Source organism: Patiria miniata, unplaced genomic scaffold (assembly GCF_015706575.1).
Source record: "Patiria miniata isolate m_02_andy unplaced genomic scaffold, ASM1570657v1 HiC_scaffold_28, whole genome shotgun sequence".
Taxonomy (NCBI): Eukaryota; Metazoa; Echinodermata; class Asteroidea; order Valvatida; family Asterinidae; genus Patiria; species Patiria miniata.
This window is the reverse complement of record NW_024037067.1, coordinates 4,112,771-4,128,876: the sequence shown is the minus strand read 5'-3', so window position 1 is coordinate 4,128,876 and position 16,106 is coordinate 4,112,771.

Below are 16,106 nucleotides of genomic sequence, written 5' to 3'. Positions count from 1 at the left end.
GTCAGAACGGGTTGTGATATTTGCTGGGGGATAGATAAATGTACAAACTAAAATGTGAATATAACGGCAATATAACACAAGACCCTTAGGGACGGTTGAATAATTTGGACTGGGCAATGGGTGGCACCGAGACGAGAAAAAAACTAGAATACCCTTCAGGAAAACAGCGTCACCCTTTGACAATGATATACAGAATCATTGCAGTCTGACTATTTCGCCATCGGTGTAACCATACAAATGCCCACTCTCTCTGAATGCAGTCTTTTGTGCGCCATGTCCCTGCGTGATTGGATGCGGTAAAATTAATAGGTGTCGCCGTATTATCTGATATATGGTTCGTATACAGGTAGGGAGATTGTTTGGTTTTGGACTGAGGGCAGGCATAAATATTGCGTAGGGTGTTTGTCGTTGCGGCTCTCTGATGCCGATATTACTCCCATCCATCAAATTCTAAGCCTGCCATATCCAACAAACTGGCAAGCAACGATTAAATTTTTGAATTTATGATTTAAATGTTCAAGTAAAATCCAAACCAGTGGATATTTTTTTTTCTTTGAGTGGGTGTATTTGTTGTCTTACCTTTTATATCAAACTACGAGTGGCAGTTTGAAGATGGATTTATCTAGTACAATAAACTAACTTCATTTGAAATACTTATATTATTTGTGGCGTCAGTGTATTCGATCTTGAGGTTAGATCAGACTCGTTAAAGGCGTAGGTTTTGATTACAACAGTTAAATTATTTAAACTTATGTAACATAATGTGAATTTACTGTGCAGAAAATGTATACATGAAATGTCATGCTTTATACAAACCTGGTTTGCAAAAAGGTTCTTAATCAGTATATACAAACATTTTTTTATGTGAATATATAATTCATAACGGCTCAAACTTTAAACGGAAAGAGTACAGAAATATATTACTCTATCAGCAATAATCCCGACGACCAACTGAATTAATACTAATTAGCAATATTCCTCGCAAGCGCAGCATACTCTAGGGTTACAGCCTTTTACACCAAGGGAGATGAGACTGTAGTTTTGACCATTGCCATGTAAAAGACTGTCGTGGGGGATCATAATTTACGAGATATTTACTGCCAAGTTATCTTTGGCCATATGTTTAAATAGCAATTATGGAGATCTTAAAAACTGAGCATAAACGATGCTAATCTAATCAGTGCGGTAGCTGCAAAATGCTCGCCGCCGTCAAATCAATTACGCCGAGTACCATTAAGGATTCGAGGTCATATGGAAAGAAGAGCTTCCTCCATTACCATTAGTGCAGGCCTATCTGTTTGGTTTCGTAAAACACAGTTTGGAGTCCTCCTAATGAGCACAGTTGCCTTAATAAGCGCGCAGTTGTTTTCTTCTGTCCAGTTATTAAAGTACGAGGTCCGGTAGGGTTGAAGGTCATTATTTGGCAAAATCTGTATTCAGAATATTTTTGGTATTTACGGTCAACGGACACTGAACTCAATATCCCGGGAGTCCGTTCACAGATATGACACTACAGGAAGCGGAGTGCCGCGGACTGGTGATGTAGTAGAGTTATTGCTTGGAACTGTGTTGATTTTAACAGATTGAGATTGGAGCTTGGACATGTGGACTTCACTCCTTATATTAGGTACTGAAGTGTCATTTGTTTCCTTTGGGAGTAAAAAATGTTCTTGCAGCCGGGAGCTACTGAAAGAGCCTGAGTTAACGTATAACCGATGGGGCTGATGAGAACTGGTAATAAAGTGGCGCCTGGAGTGTCAAGATCAGCTGATATGTTTGGAATGAGTCTCCTACATTTGCATTTATATGAAACAAAAATAGCTTAAAAACACTACAATGTTTTTACAGTTGAGAAGATGTGTATCAACAGAAAAAAAACTTTGCGAAGTTCGTATAAGCCCACAAAGTCATAAAGGGTTCAAGCTAATACTTCTACCTCAAAAAGACCAGGAATAGTTCTTTCCTGACTGAACGTAAAGGCTAGTTTGCGACACAAGATGGCGCTGTTTAGGGCCTATATGGCGTCATCATGAAGACACTGCATTCACTCTTTCACACTCCGCCATAGGCCTGCACAGCCTCGATCTGGCAACTTTACACAATAAAAATAGCCGGTTCAGTCATCTGAACCCCGACACGGGAATCACTGAACCGGCTATATTTATTGTGTAAAAATGCCAGATCGAGGCTCTGCGTGCCCATGGCGGAAGTGTGAAAAGAGCGAATTGTAGCATTTACAGAGTACACGAGCGTAAAAGGGATGAAACTTGATGAGACATAACTTGCGATCGAAAACCTATAGAGAAATATCGGTGTCTGTCGCTGTAAAGTTTCTCATTATAGTTCGCAGCACTCTTTAAGGATGGCGTTGAAGACATACAAAGAAGTATTTCAACTGCAGGTTTTAATGTGGTGATTGTGCAAAACAAGTATGTCGTTGCCTGATTACAGAGTGCCGAGGTGGCATCTCGTAACATTAGGCTAGCCACAAAACTTCCATTCCAATGGAATGTCTAGCAGATGCCGAAATATCTACTTCCACTTTAAACTTTGCTAAACTTTCAAGTCTTGACTAGGCCTATGTCATTATGTGACATTCAAAAACAACCTCCGTATTTATAGATGAAAGTTATTCGGCAATCTTTTTCATTGAGAAATCCCAAATATGAGAACACAATTGGTGAAAGAACTCGGATTTGTAATAAACGAATCTGAGATGTTGTCAGTCCAAGTACATGATCCGATCTGTTCTGCTAAAGATTATGCACTGTACGAGCGTAGCATTCGCCTCAAGCAACTCTGTTGTTAAAATGGGCACTCTTCAAAACATCGTACACATTGTATTAGAATTCATTAGATTTTCGTCAGATTGTCTATCATTTTTATGATGAGAAGGTAATATTACTCGCACATTGAAATTATCATGTGCAAATCATCACACTGAGAAATAACACCACACAAAGTCTTGACAATTATTGCCTTCTAGTTCTATCAGTGTTGATTTGCAAGCATTTCATGTACATTCTACCGTCTTAAGGTTTTATTGCCACCTGCTGCCACAAGGCGCTGACAACCAAGTGTCCACTCAGTTATTCACCTGCGGGTTTGCCCCCAATACGTTAATATGTCGATCGTCTCGGTTGATACTTTTTTTTGATGTGCATATTATCGGATACGATTGAGTGTGAGAAATGTCAATCCTGTCCGGCGGGAACTTTTGCCAGTTCGGCCGACGATGAATGCCTGACCAGCGGGTAAGACGGATAACAGTGCTCGCTGTTCGGTAAGCAACACGAATGCGATTTGCTCGCTTCATTTAAGAAATCACATGGTGATACTTACTGTGAGATCTGTAAGCGTTAGCGATGTCTCAAAACACAGCTTTAAACAAAATTGGAGCATTGGCTTTTTTCAACAGTTAATTAGGCCCCATTACCCTATATTAAGACTTTAAAACAAATTTTTGTAACAACCAATAAGACAAATTATGCAGACGTATATCAGTTTCCCCTTTGCAGAAGATAATGGGCTTGTCTGTCTCTATGTTGTGTTCTGACACATCTCAAGGGAAAAATGTTGCATTAGGTCCTATTGCATTTTTGCCCGTTATGTTTGTGATGGTAAACATCAGACCAGTATGTCAGATAACAAGAACATGTAGATAATATCTGTTTCACATACCAAATAAATTGCTCTTTATGACGTTCTGTGGTTGTTCCACATGTATGCTTTGTACATGTACAATGATGTATAGACAGTTATTAATAGACAGTAATGACTAAATATAAAAGTGTGGAATTCGGGCAGAGGTTATTATAGGCTATACCAAACCAAGGACATTTCAAGGCTACTTTTTTTCCCGAGCAAAAATTAACTGAACAACAGTCATACAGGCAATTATACATCATATGACTTTTTAGTTTTAAATATTTTGTAGAGTGGCAATTTTTGTCTGTGCTAAGCAAATTGTGCTAAGCAAATTCTTTTAAAATAGGGTCTATGACACGGGCTCATTGCAGACGGCTTTTTCTCTTTGGGACTAATACTTTGTGTAGCACTCAACGTGATTTGAGTGGCAGGTGTCAAGCAGTTTGTCACTGCCTCGGGTAGAGACACAGGGCAAATCAGTCGAGAGTTGCGTCATGGATCCCAACTAATACGATCGCCATTCGGATTTTGATTGAATCGTCGTCCGGCAATCACCGCGTCAGAATTCAATTTGCTCTGGACAGTGTCAGCTCTCGTATTCGTGTATGTGCAGTTTACCCTAGGCCTGGCGTTTTGAGGAAGGATTGGAGCCGGAAAGTATTTCCTCTCACGGATTTCTCTCGTGGGCTGGTCCTGCTGGTTCTGGATGAGTTAATGGAGTTTTGTGATTCTGACCCGAAGCAAATCGATGCTTTAGTAGTGATTGGGTCAGCACGCCACATCACGAGCAACGGATGGTTATTATCGCTAACATGCTTCCTGTGCTTTCCTCTATATCACTCTTCCGGTTTCTAACCAACTTAAATGTTTTGCTTTGCAAGAGGACAAATTGCATAATTGAGCGGCTTTTTAGCTCAATTACAGTGGTTATTTGGGTAATGGGTGTGTTAATGGATATTCTGTGGGGGCAGGGGGTTATGTTGAGTTGAGTGATGAAGCTGGTATGAAATTATACAGTGATTTTTTTATGTATTCTTATCTGGAGGGCAACAAAAACAGTTTTCAGCCTAATTGAAAGATGGACCAGGAAGTCTGTATTTTAGGATATTCGACAAGCAAGTCGTGTACTACATTCTTTACAGAATACAACATAACAGCAGACACGTTCTGCAGAATGATGAAGCATTCAACTCGATGGATTATTGAATAATTACACTCTGGGGTGTCGTTAGTGCAAAAGGAACACGTGTGATTTTGCTTTCCAAAAATGCAATGTGTTTAAGGTGTCCAATCTTGATACGGTTCACAAAGCCAGCGGCGTCGAGTGAATGCACGCACGGACAGAGACGGATGAAGAGAGAGAAAGGTATCCGGAGATCTTACAACAGATTGCGAGTGAATGGAGTACGATAACACCAAAGACACTTCAGATCATAAATGATTACTCCTGCACAGCTCGTTTCCAACGTGCACATCGCTTTGGCTTAACTGACTCAAGTACAAAGAGGGAGCCATCAATAACCTGTCCATTTTACTCACCAAATCACCAGAAATCACAATTTGCTTTGAACTGTCCTACCATGACGCGATCGTGGTTTCCCAGACATTTCCTCGGCGTGGGCGCGATGGGACTTAGTAATTTACCCTAACCGTATAAATTATAATCAAACGTGACTACGCAAGGACACGGCCTGTTCCGCGCTTCATTATTATGGTTAGGAGAGAGTGACAGGGACCGTCGGTTTCTATAGCAATCTGATGTTTAAAAGAAACTGAGTAAACTACTGCAAGACACAGAGTTCGTATGTAGGCCTGTGGAAACCGATAACACGGATGAGTTCAATCTGAAAACCTTTTACAATATTGCCCTGCTCTATTTTCTGTGAAATCAAATACAGCCCGGAACCCATCACAGACAGCGTGTAGAAGCTTCTGATTTAGTTAATGGCTCTTGATTTTTTTTCCTGTTGGAAATCCTGTCGATAAACCCGGGATGGTACCAATGTAGAGATAAGCCATCACTTCGAGCTAAGCATTACTCTTTGGCGTTGCTGCTGACTTTCTCTGTCCCCGCGAGCTTGACACGATCGAATGTACCGTCAACGAGTGATTGGTGGGGCAACGCACTGGCTTGTCATGCAGGATTAGGGGGCGATTATCAGATCATCGAGAGTGTGGCATGATCTTGGGCCAGGACTAACCTTTCTCCATATGATTCTAGAGACTTAATACACCATATCTCAACACCAAAAATTTCCCCCATATGCTGGGTGATTTGAAGTGGTAGTTCATGAGAAGATACACGACTGCCTATAGCTACACATCAAACTCCAAGCCGAAATCACAATTGTAGAAGTTTGACTTAAAAGTTGAACTTTAATGTTTTGGTATAAATATTAGGTGTGTCTTGGAAGTTGATATAAAGTACTTATACGAAGGAAATTCTGTAAATAATAATACAACTTTGCAGGCTCCTATAAGATCGAATATATAATTATTTACAATGGTTGATAATGGTTTCGTTTTCTGAATCACTGGTGTCAGCCATTTGAAACGTACATTAATGCTTCTGTACCGTTCAAAAATAACAGAAAAAAATGTATATATTTCATTCCGAAATAAAAAACGCAACTTCGGCAGTCAAATACTCATCAAAGTATTTTAATTTTTTATGAACGATTACATGAATACCGAGAAACTACGTTAAAAGCCAAAACTACGAAGCTAGTCACTTCTAAGCAATTTCAGTCTGCTTGAGATTTGATGCCTAGTGGTTTCATATTTCCACAAAGTCGCTACAAAAACAATGCTGTCCGAGATTGCGTTTGTCCTTTCGGGGTTCTCCATTACAATACTTTCTAGGCAGGACGCATCTTAAGCCGTCTGGAACCATTAGGCCTTGCAGAGGATAAATTAGACTTTGCGGAGAAAATGACATCAGGCGTGCGTATCTGACATGCGCAGTTGTAGTCGCCGGTGCATTGGAGACGGGGATGTTAAGACATTGCTCCGACCAATGTCTTGGGAATCGTCTTGGAAATGACAAGATTTCATTCGGTTTGCCCGAGGAACGATTCCTAAATTCAGGCCAACATAGAACATCCTGATGAGCCGAGTTTCTATATTTTAAAAGAAGCTTTCAATTTTTACGGACGTCACTATACATATTGCACCTTTTTGTTTGATAAATTACGGATTCCATTACAATTTGCATTATTACTATGACTCTATAGCGGTGTATTTTTATGGTCAAGATAGAGCTCATGAAGTAAATGATTGGGCGAGGTATTTTGTGTTCATTTTTGAGGCCGACTAAAGCTATATATATATCAAAGGGAATTGGAAATTGTAAGGCTTAACTCACGATCGTGTAAAATAGATATGAAGCACTTGAATAACCAACTCGAGGTTAAAAAGTGCAGAGGATTTGGTAAAATACTTCACCAGCTGCCGTGAAAGAGAATATCACTTGGTATGAAATATCACATGATGATGCATTTGCTCGTTGCATCTGAAGTAACTTTTTGCTAGGAAAGCTTACTCAATTAATAGTTTAAGCACTGATGAACATATCTATCATATCCCGCCGTTTAAGACGCATGTTCATCACTTAAGCCTCGACCGTATCAAAATAGAAGTCCGATAACAACATTTGTGTTTCCATTTTCATCATAATCAATTACAGAGAGTCACATTAGTCATGCGTTTGTGCTTCATTATTTTTCCCCGGAAAACGCTGTCATTTGGACGTTTGAGTTATGGACGCATTCATTTTAATGCATCTCCCGCTTGTGTTTTCACACCTGCTTGCTGTGACAAATTCTAATCTGGGCATTAAACTTTCCGTTTAACGGGGCATTTCTAACGTGTTCACCTTGAAGTTAATTTTACCTGTGAAATAATTATAGCTCTGGGCTGTGCTTTACAAGGAAAGTCCAGGCGTAGGCATTACCATCAGAGGAATAAAGAAATACTGCCTCGGGATAATTTTCCGTGGAAAGTTATCCTGATGTGACAAAGGATTAGATTGGTTATTATATCTGATCCGCTGTCATCGGTGCATCCCTAGCAAAATGAGTTTCATTTCACTTGGGAAATATGGGTTTTATTGGTGGACGCACGGAATTCTTGACGCATGACTGCAATTAAGATGGCGGTATTCCTTCGGGCTGTTTTACCCGAGCCGGCTGGCGACTAGTTCCAGCCTGGTAGTTTTTGCCGGGGCTTTAAATGGGAAGAAACACACCTGCTATACGTGGCATGCAATGTGCGTTTTAGGTTTGCCGGCTTGTAGGTAGACTAGGTGATGACAGGGTTAAGATGGTTTCAGACAGTACACCTATCGTAGACCTCGTTATAAACTTGGAGCATATGGATTGCCTTGGTGGGGAAAAGTGCGTCTCCGCGTGTATTTTATAGCGGGTACGAATGAGACAGTCCAACGTTTTGTATAGTTCAGAGTTCGTCATATTAGTATCAATGGTGTGTGAAGTTGTTGCAGAACATTTGCCAAGTCAGTGAGCTGGCTACTACCCGCATTCAATTTTTACTTCAACAATGAAAACATAGTATTTCGATGTAATTAGTTGTAACTGAACAATAGATTACAGCTGCTTTATTTACTTGATTACCTCAAACTCTTGTCCGATTTAAAAGAACACATAGCCTTGGTATATCAAACTTTCTTTTTACTTATGAGGAGCACATTTTTAATAGCTTATGACTGTACACTACAAAACTGTAGTGTTAAGTTAACACCATTCGGTATCTATATAGGACAACACCAGTAAAAATTTAACACCAGATGGTCCTATATAGATACCAATGGTGTAAATGGTGTAAACACTCCAGCTTTTGCAGTGTATCAACGGTGAAATACTTTTTTGCAGTTGTACCTATACACAATGTGCTTATAGACACAATATTAGTAACACCCAGAGAATGGTTACAAGAACAAGAGTCACGGAATACCGTCCGGGCGTATTCTTCCGCCTGATTTGATTGTGACCGACATTTTCATGCGTTTTTAACACAACAGCCGTTGACTTGAGCCGCGGTGACTGGCGAAGGCTCTGGCTGGATTAGTGGTAGAAACCTCAGAAATAATCTCCCGCAGCTAACCATGTATGCGTGCGGTTGAAGTCAACCTCAACACGCGTTGCTTTGGGGGAAATTCATTTCGGTTTATATTTACGCGGGCGTTTGTGACATCGCGCTGAACGTTATATTTGCACTGTTTCGGCGAATAGGAATTGAAGGAAAAGGCTGCAAGATGTTCCCCAGGTTTGGACCTTATTTTTCTGATTTGCACTGCAGCTGTTGTCATTGGGATTGCTGTCGGTGGCTCTATTTAAATCTTAGACCGCCATGCATAAAGGCGTCACAATGACGCGGATCGTTGGCAACGGCGAATGAGTGGCTTCTTGGCGGTTTTGAGGTCGTATCAATATTTCGTGGGATTTTTTTTCTGCTTGGTTACACGGTCATAAAATGATACGTTTTAAACATAATGTAAATGGTTGCGGTCACGGTGCTTTTTAAATCTTAATGAAAAATCGGATTTGTGATTGTGAAGAGCGATCAAATTTGATACCTGCAGCTACTAAAGGTAGAAGATTTTCGAATATTTATCAAAATGAGATGAGCAATTTGTAAAAATGCACGATTTTTCTAGAATCCTTGTCTTGATGCATGCATGTGCCGTGTATCAGTTTCCGTTGATAGGGCGTTGGTGGCGAATCTGAAACTTATATTGACTGAGTTCTTGTAAAGTGTTTTCGCAGATACCAGCACTTCCTCTACTCGTATTTACCTTGGAGTCCCCTTTCTTATAAAGCACGACTTCCTTTTTGCGGGTATGTTTTTACACAGTTTTTTACGTGCCTGGCCAGCGCCTGTTCTGAAAACTCCAGAGAAATACCATACACTCCTCAACAAAATTTCAAGCAGACACTATCACAAACAAGACTTGGTCAGGATTGCCCTGTGTAAATTACATCTTGGTCCACCGTCTTCTCAGCCACCAGGGGTGTCGCGAAGATTGTATTCCCTCCCCCGGACTACTGGTTTGTTATTACTCCTAAGCTAGGGACTGGCCCTCATTTTCTTCTTTATTGGGAAGGTTCATCTCAGGCTCCTTAATTTGTAGTCGTCTTTTTTAGTTATGTTTTTCTCTGGTCAATGGGGATGCTTTGAAGAAACCGGTGATCACGGCCACGAAATGAGAAATGGTGATGGGAACAATTGGCGCGCGTGCCTGGCGCCAAGTTGCAATTCACAACAGGTGCTTATTAGCTACAATCATCCCGTCTCGGGAGAAATCTGAAGTACTTGCGTCCTCCCAGCTATCATCGGTAAGACTTGCTGTTCCGCCCTTCTCAAAACACTATCACCACTGACTTTTTTCTTGAACCGAACTAATGAGCGCCACCCCCCAAAAAGTCTCTGTTTTCTGCAGAAGTTCAGTGTAAACAATTTGGGAGTCGGGTCCAATCGAGGGTAGTGGTGGGAAGATGCAATAAGCAGGGAACTGGTCACACCGAGCAATCTGTGTCCGGACCGCGGCGGGGAGCCTGAATAACGCCAAATGGGACCTCAATCATCCCACTCACTCGCAGCCCGATTGTAATATAATAAGCACTTGAGCGTGACCCATTTAATACTGTAGCCTGCGTCTTCACTTTGACTCCTCATCCTTGCATATCTCATGTTTTTTTCACACTGAAGATGGCAAGATGTTTTTTTTGTTTTTTTTTCAAGAAGGACTAACTGTGTGCAGTTGAGGTTTATTAACAGATCACGGATGAGATCCGACGACACGCAGTGATCTGTCATGACTTATTAAGGCGGTATCCTAATTAATCACTGTCAACTCCACATTTTTCAACAACAGTATTTCTCGAGGCTTCCATTTTTTTGCCTGATTCGGAAAACCATTGGCTATATTATTAATTGTCAGCATTGTTGCCTGTCGATAATACTATCCTTTCCTCAAAAAGTCACCTTCACATGATATGCCATGTTTATTTTTAACAATAACCTTTTCTCGATGCATTCACTGCACAGGATTAAGCAACTCATCCCTGAACATGTTTTTCTCTTCTCGCCTGTTTTCGTACTTTTTCAAAAGGTCGTCATTGATTTTCCCCCACATTTTTATTACTCTTTGACTGAGAGGATCCCTTGAGTGCCAGCACTTCTTTCTACAACGGCTATGCTTCCTGAATGTTGTGCATAACAGATTGCCTGATAGCCGACCGTCTAAGCACCCTCTTCATCACACTCATGATTTGAGGCACTTGGTGTCACGTTCCCGATATTAACGTGAGGTTCTAGAGATTGAATCCACCATAAATCGCCTCTTTTAATAGCAATTTAAGGGGGCGACGTGTGCACTCATTGCTGTTTCTATATTAACACCTTTTGGTCCATCTGCAAGTGTTGCGTGCGCAATCAATACGAGTAGATTCACTGTGCACCAGAAATTGTACGCGTGTCCTCCCGAGAACAGGTGAAATATTACAATAGCTTTTTGGCGAGATTGAACAGCGGGTTCTCCTTGGAAAACGCGACCCAACCCTGGAACACGAACAATAGAGGCCCCTACACTTGACCCTGGCAGAGTTAATGGATTTCCGCAATCTGAACAAAAAAAAAAATGCCAAGGAGAGAAATACATGGCGTGTTTCGTACCACTGCATGCAGGTTGTTGCAGAATCTCCTATACAGGTGGAGACTGCGCAAGGATTGATTGATTGAATTGATCGCAAAGCTTTCTATATTTCACCCCTGGCTAATCCAGCAACGGAAGACTACATCTAGGGATGCTAGCGTGTGTGTGTGGCGTTTTGAGAAACCAAAAGAATTTTGTGCGTGGCGAGTAAAGTCGCTCATCTCAAATGTTGTACACAATTATTTCATTACAAAATCTGTCTACCGTGTATTGGCTGCCTCACTTTTGCGCAAATGTACAGTGTTTATTTTCGTGTTGACTGGCACACTGTAGGGAAGGGCATGTATGTCTCGACGGAGTATATTACCGACATAATGTCTGATTTTGCACTTTCTGAGAGTGCGGTTGATACATTACAAAACAAGCAAGTGTCCTTTCCCTTTAGAAATTTCTTAAAATTGTCTGTACAACATATATTGTCGGTTTCTTGGTTTTTTCCTTTTTAAATGAACTCAAAAGTGCAATACAAAATAAGGGCCACTTTGGTATACGTTCATTGGCAAGTTCGATATTGTCTTAATAATTCTGATGATGTTTTATGTTAAGAAAGACGTTCTTAATTATCAACAAAGATAATTCATGACGTAGCAAGGACTCATGCTGACGGCAAGATCAAAACCCGAACCATGGGTGTTTCCAACAGGCAAAAGATGCAAACCTGCATTAGAATCAATCACGTGATTCATAAAAAAAGGAATCATGAAATTCTTTCCTAGGTTTTGAAATCGGGGTGTTTTTTTTTGGGGGGGGGGTGTCTGCTACAATTAATACAGAAAGAGTACATTGGGTACACATTAAATAGTCTGCTGTTGACAATGGGTTCAGCGCTCCTCATCTGTGCAAACTCAAGACATGAGCCATCCGCAATGTTTGACAGTCCTACACGGCCAAGTAGTAATCTGAGTATCTAGTGTTTACACTCGGCGGCACACTTGAAACACGACGATGATTTTGTCAACATGTACTGAAGGACCTCGGGAAGAAGGAAAAGCGGTTTAACGCAGTTTCTTTCCATCCAGCCTATAAGAACCATTCAGTTTACGGGTCTACTGCAAGCATTATATTGCAAGTAATTGAACTTTGATACGTAGTTTTAATCTAGCTTGTGTGTATAGGGAGTATAGGCCTACACCTTTTAGATATGCGTTCTTATCCTTTACCAAACCAATCAATGTGGTATGAAGCCGTGATCAATTTAGTCAGGCTGAAACAAGGAGAATCGATACCAAGCACTTAAACGACTAATGGCAGATGCTTGCAGTTTTCGTAGCAGCAACTTCTCGTTGGCATATGATACAGTTGCCATCAGTTGGTCATTAACGCACTACATACCAATTTCGACTGAATGCAACCTTATACCATCCTTCACTTAATATAAAAAAGGCAATTTGATCGTTGCGGTCTAATCTCAATGCGGTAAAGGAGAACTGAAAGAACCTGCGATCATTGCCTAACATACGGACAGTCGATCACTTCTTCGTGTCATGTATCGGTTTAGGTGTCTATGCCCATTGGGCTTTGCTTTTCAATCGTACCCCTTAAGACGAAAGACACGAAGTGCGCCCATGACAAGTCACTGAAGCCTCGTGCCAACGACCTGATCATTGTAAGGCAGTCTTATTCACATCCAACTCATGGCCCTAGGTATATTGACCGGTACTTCCCCTGCCATGTGCCGGGAATCACTGATACTTCCTGATCGTGTCTAATTTGACAGGGCCGATCGTATAGCGTGTCCTCCGTCTGACTTTCCGTCGATATCAACCCGTATTCGGTTAAATCTTTGCCTGTTCCCATCAAGCGGGCCGAATCTCCATTAGTGAGGTTTATGTTCTTTGTGCATTTTTGTTCTCTGTCTGTCTACTTGAAGTAGACAAGCATTGGATCATGGTGTGGGAATGTTGTGAAGTCTGAATTTTAGCTTCGTCGAGTACGCGCACACTTCGAGATTTATTGGTATAGTTCTAAATGCCCTGCACAATGTAGAAATCACTGAATCGTCATGAAGGGGTAATGGATACAAAGTTACATCTGACGCAAGGTGGTGGATGCGTTATACAACTATGTAAAGGACAGGGTGAATTTCCCTTCTCGTAATTTACAGGCAAGCTCTAAGAGTCACAAGGTTAGTTTCCATCATGGACCATAAATCTCCCCGCGGCAAAGATTACACAAGATATGATAATGCTTTGAAATGAACATGGGCACCCTCGAAACACCGTTCAGAAAAGACGACAGAAAATGTGCAGTGATCTTGCTCTGTCAATATTGGATCTCACAATATGTGTACAAATTGGTTACCATCTCAAAGAAATGTCCATTTTAACCTTAAGATACACTCAGAAGTAGGACCAGTACAAGTAGCACCATACGATTTGCTAATAGTGCTCTACCGCAAAATTTGAAGTACTTTAACCATTTTAATCTTTACTTTATAGTAGTTTGTCTTTATCAGTTTTAAGTATTTTTAATGTACATGAGTTTCAAGGGGTGTTTTTTATATATAGTTAATCATGTTGTGTTTTATTATTTTATATTAGTGTTAAAGAAAAGTAATTTTTATAAGATCACCTATGATGTTAACATGTACAATTCAGTTTTTAACTGCGAAACATGTGTTTAATTAACCGTTATTTAATGGAGTACAATAGAATGAACAAAGCTTGTTCAAGTTGACTATAAAGCAAAAGAACCCTTTTATTCCTCAACATTTTCAATTACATCCCACAAAATTAACCTTTAGAACGTCATTCGCCGATGTTATGTGCGTCAATATAATTCGCAATAGGTACATTACAAATTGCCTATTTCATTGCTCGAGAGGTTCTTTAGATATGCATTTATGTCTTTACCGATGACGTAAAGAGCCATAAAATCAGGCATTAAAGGAAGATCTCGCCGCCCTATTTGGGTATTTTTCTTAGCTTTATACAACACGGTTGGTAGAGGTTGCGAGCAATTATTGGAGCCAACCCCGAGATGCATGCGTGACGAATTGGTTCATTAACTCAGAAATGCGGCCCCATTCTTGAGAGGGGAGAGTCGGTACGGCGCGCACGCTCAACTTTGATCTTCCGTGAGACCATACCGCGGGGAATTTTAACCAAATAAGCCCGTCCATTAAACGAACACCGGAAAACAAACAGCACCGGGAAGAGTTTCAGATATAGCTTGGTACTCCATGTCGAAATTGTTATCCTTATTATAAACCTAAAGAGAAGGTCCATGTTACAACGTTCATTGAAGGAGGATAAGAATTCGGATTTTAAAGGCATACTGCGCAGAAATTGAAATATAAATATTTTCCCCTTCGTCATCTATTTGAGTCATGTGATAATTGGTATGGCGTTGCACGGACTGCCACGCGTGATGTCATACCTACACTGCGTTACACGAGTAGATATCTTTTCCTGTTGACTGATTCATACTGTTGACCTAAAGAATTCACAGATATCATCTTCCAACTGTGATATAGATCATAGTCGAGGTCGAAAGTGCAGTAAAGATTAAGAAAAAAATGCAGTACCGTCCTTTCTTAACAATCTACGACCGCCTCTCACAACAGGAAAAATACACACATCACAACAGTTGCCACATCCGCATTTGAAAATATTACAGCAAGTTGATTTCAATATCATGAAAATAGACATCGTCATAGCTGTTTTGGTGAATTCCATTTGGCATCGGATCTTTTGTTTCCATTCTCTTTAATGCCGACAGGAGGATGCACAAGTTCAAATCACTTGACCTCTTTCTCATTAGAGTTACCACTCATTTTCTTACACATGTGCCTTGAAAAGTCTTCTTTTGGATACCTTCGAAGCTTTCGAGAATATCTTTTGTTTTACAAACACCTGAAAATACGTTGCAGCTGCATGCCATGCCCTGTATTTTTTAACACACTCCGACGGTCAGCTTGACCGAAGAAACCTTGTTTTATGGGTTTCAGTTCTACTATAACGGTTATGACATCCTGTTGGCGTCAGAGGAACTAGACAGGCAGACACCTGCGTCTCGCTCAATCATTTTTCCGTGGCCGGACTGCCCAGGTTGGGACAGCGATTTAATCATAATGGACGCCGGGGATGATAATGCATGTCATATAACGACAACTACAAAACACTTTTACACGGGCATATAATACCCATAAAAAGTGATGCATGAGACATGCGTTGGCCTATATAAATATTTCAAAGACTATCCAACACATTGAACCTCGGGTAGATGTTCAACCACTACTCTCGACAATTTATCTTCCCCTAAGAGAGTGTTACAAAATCAAAAGACCACATTATTAATGACCAACGTCACGGCGCACGGACAAATCAGAAGCATGGATTAAGGCAAAAAATTTGTTGCACAGTCTTTGAGTCAATATTTCATGAATGTGATTACTGGATGTCGCGTTCCCTCGAGAGCTATTTTTATATGTAATGTTTGAACGCCTATTTTACATGTCATATTCAATGCATTGTCTTTCTCTCTGCAAATATTGCAAGTATACCATAAATAACCGTGTTACAAAACGACCCAATTTTTTTGCATGCTCACACTGAAATCAATCTTATTACAATCCGATATAATCGGGACTCTTGGTTTGCTAGAGATTTATCAAGCTGTTAGTAAAAACACCACAAGATATGGGGCTGACCTATCCGTCAGCAAAATTTTTTAATAATAACAACAAGCTGCATGATCTAAGAATGCAGCTCCATGCCTTTGGGAA